Raw genomic sequence first — 3,200 nt, forward strand, 5'->3', positions numbered from 1 at the left:
TCTCCGCAGCCATGACCAGAATAGAAAACAAAAACAAGAGTAATTTTGAGGTTAAGTCGCGCGCGAACAATTTATTCGTTGTAGTGTGGATGGTATGTGGAACGCGAATAGAGTTTGACAATTCGTAGCAACCAAACTGCAATTCGTAACTACCAAATTGTTTTTACAAATTTTTCTTATTTTAGCAAACAAAATGCAAATTTTAGTATTCTAACATTAGTATCAATTGGTTTCTTATAATTTGAATAATTTTTTGTTTGAAATTGAGTCGTAGAAATGTGTTAAATCTCGTTTGTTCGTCCATTCGTTCATTCGTTGGTCGCTCTCATGTGCAAAGTCCTTAAAGGGCTTTGACATTGGTTGTCAACAATAGATCAGTTCGATTTTCTGTTTCTGAGTGCACACCGGGCAATTTCAGAACTAAGAACTGAGTTCTTTTCTTCTCCGATTTTATGAATTGTGAACTTTAATTGTATATTTGTAAAGAAAATGTAATAAAAGTAACATTTAATGATATATCTAATAAATTATATCAATTAAATACTCAAATTCTGTTGTAGAGTTCAATTTTACTATGCCAAAGTCATACCTAAAACTCATAATTTGTTATAAAAAATTGTTTTTAACTGAAGAGCAAGTACCTACAGGAAATCTAGTCGTGCATTTTATTTTATTAAAAAAAAAGAACAACAATAATAGTTAAAAATTTCTTGCATAAGAACTTCCTTAGTGCACATTCGGCGATAAAATATCAAACACACCTTGGAATTTGAAGTGAGCTGTCAAAAAGCAATCCGTCATACGACGTAAGGGCCCAACCCATAGAATCCGTTGCGTCCGTTCCGTCGAAGTTTTCAACTGACAGCTCGATAAAATACACACGTTCTTATGGGAAGCGACCCATAAGCGACGGATCGGACGGAGACGGACGGATTCGACGGAAGAAGTTGCCCAACTTTCTACATTTTCATCCGTCGTATGCTTTGACATTGGTTGTCAACAATAGATCTGTTCAATTTTCTGTTTTAGAGTGCACACCGGGGAATTTCAGAACTAAGAACTGTGTTCTCTTCTTCTCCGCTTTATGAATTGTGAACTTTAATTGTTTATTTGTGAAGAAAATGTAATAAAAGTAACATTTAATGATATATCTAATAAATTATATCAATTAAATACTAAAATTCTGTTGTAGAGTTCAATTTTATCATGCCAAAGTCATATCTACAAATGATAATCTGTTATTAAAAATTGTTTTTAACTGAAGAGCAAGTACCTACATGAAATCTAGTCACGCATTTTATTTCATTAAAAAAAAGAACAACAATAATAGTTAAAAATTTCTTGCATCAGAACTTCCTAGTGCACATTCAGCGATAAAATATCGAACACACCTCGGAATTTGAAGTGAGCTGTCAAAAAGCAATCCGTCGTACGACGTATTCTATGGGTCACCCCTTTCTGTCCCAAACTTCAACTTCAACGGATGGATTGACGGAACGGACGCAACGGATTCTATGGGTTGGGGCCTATAGCCGGACGGAAAGATTGTTAATAAATGTAGGTAAATACTCATACAAATTTAATTTATAAATTATAAAATTGAAATAATAATTTAAAAATTGCAGATGCTGACCAAGAAACAAAACAGAAAGTCGTGGCGGCAAGAAGAAGAGGAACTCTTGGTGGAGATGTGGGTCGACAAAATTAGCCAGCTCCGTGGGCAGAAAAATTTCACAACAACATTGCTTTGTAGGATTAACAAATGTGATCTGAAAACAATAATTACGTATTCATTTTTAAATAAAAATAACTAAAAGTTTTAAAAAGTAATGGGAAAAGTTTTATTTTTAAATGAATTCCTTTTAAGATTTGTAAAATGTCATACACCAACGTCAAAATAAATCTTGGAAATGTGAAAATAAATCTGATTTGGCCAGTGAAAAAACTTCGAGATTCTAAATCTACTTCGCTAAATCTCGGATTTAGGGTAGGTGGAAACATAGTATTACGGTAGCTGACATTGGTCGCCAAATTGTCATGTTTTGACAATTTGGCGACCAATGTCAGTTTGGAAGATATTACCTATTTATGTGTGCTGTGCCTAGAGATTGCAATCCCGGGATAATTTTCCGATCCCGGGATTTTGGGGTTTAAAAAATTCATTCCCGGGATCCCGGGATAATCCCGGGATTTGAAAAATATTTTCAGACTCAACTTGGGAGGCAAAAAAAAAATAAGTTTTATGCATTAATTTTTATTATTTACAACGGACAAAGAACAAAAAAATAATATTCTTCACTAAAACAAACAAAACAAGTAAAACAAAAACAATATAGCTTTGAACAAAAACTAAAAAATATTCCTAACGGAATAAACTATAGGTACATTCGAAACATTAATTCATAATTAATTCAGTTTGTAGGTTTAGTTCAGAAGTAATTAAAAAAAATGAATAAATATTAAATTAAATTGGAATTATTTTTATAATAAAATCGAATAAAAAGCAAAGGATCCAATGTTTTGGCTGCAAGTCTGCTTTTAAATTTGGTTCCAAGACTTACAGCAGCGGAAAATGCACGCTCGGGTTCAATGTTCGTTGAAGGGATGGACATTAAATATTTATGTGCCTGCTCTAAGTACTTTCCTCTTATCCCGTCTTCAAAAAGCAGCATCCCTCTTTTGATAGCTTAATTAAATTCGTTTCATCAGCCGCTTCCATTGACCTATTATCATTGACCTATTATATATGGACTGCTAGTTGATTCTCGTTTCCATACAAAATTTTTGAAAATTTTGTACTAGCGCCTGTGGAAGAAAGCGGTAAATAGAACCTAGTTAGCGTAGCAGATCGCTTGAACTACCATTTTTGGCCATAGAAACTAAGGCTATAAAAATCAGTAGCACCTGTCATCTTTGAAGTGTACTTTTTGACGAATTGGAAGAATTCTTTTCAATTTCAAAAAAAGTAGGTAAATAAAAATTTTTGTGAAAAGAAAAATGTAGGTATCAAAATGAAATCATGCTGAAAAAAGGTATTATTTTCAATTTATTAATGCTTGAAAGTTATTAAAAATTATAAATAATTCGTTCATCCTATAAAATAAATCAAAAATGTTCTTTTATCAATAACTTTCTATTTGTTTATTTTTCAGATGCAAATTTTTTATCACATGGAATTTGTCTTGGAATGAATGCAGATT

At 32.3% G+C, this 3,200-nt stretch overlaps 1 long non-coding RNA gene across 3 annotated transcripts; it reads left to right on the forward strand.

The window, feature by feature from the left end:
* On the forward strand, positions 1-1,781 carry LOC129920170 (uncharacterized). Of its 3 annotated transcripts, XR_008773202.1 has the most exons (4): positions 1-491; positions 633-1,287; positions 1,351-1,561; positions 1,626-1,781. It is a non-coding gene; the product is annotated as an uncharacterized LOC129920170 (long non-coding RNA). The 3 variants fall into 3 exon arrangements; XR_008773200.1 differs by having other exon boundaries at positions 633-1,561; XR_008773201.1 differs by having other exon boundaries at positions 633-1,557.
* The last annotated feature ends 1,419 nt before the right edge of the window (positions 1,782-3,200 follow it).

Source organism: Episyrphus balteatus, chromosome 4, assembly GCF_945859705.1.
Source record: "Episyrphus balteatus chromosome 4, idEpiBalt1.1, whole genome shotgun sequence".
In the NCBI taxonomy this organism is placed as follows: Eukaryota; Metazoa; Arthropoda; class Insecta; order Diptera; family Syrphidae; genus Episyrphus; species Episyrphus balteatus.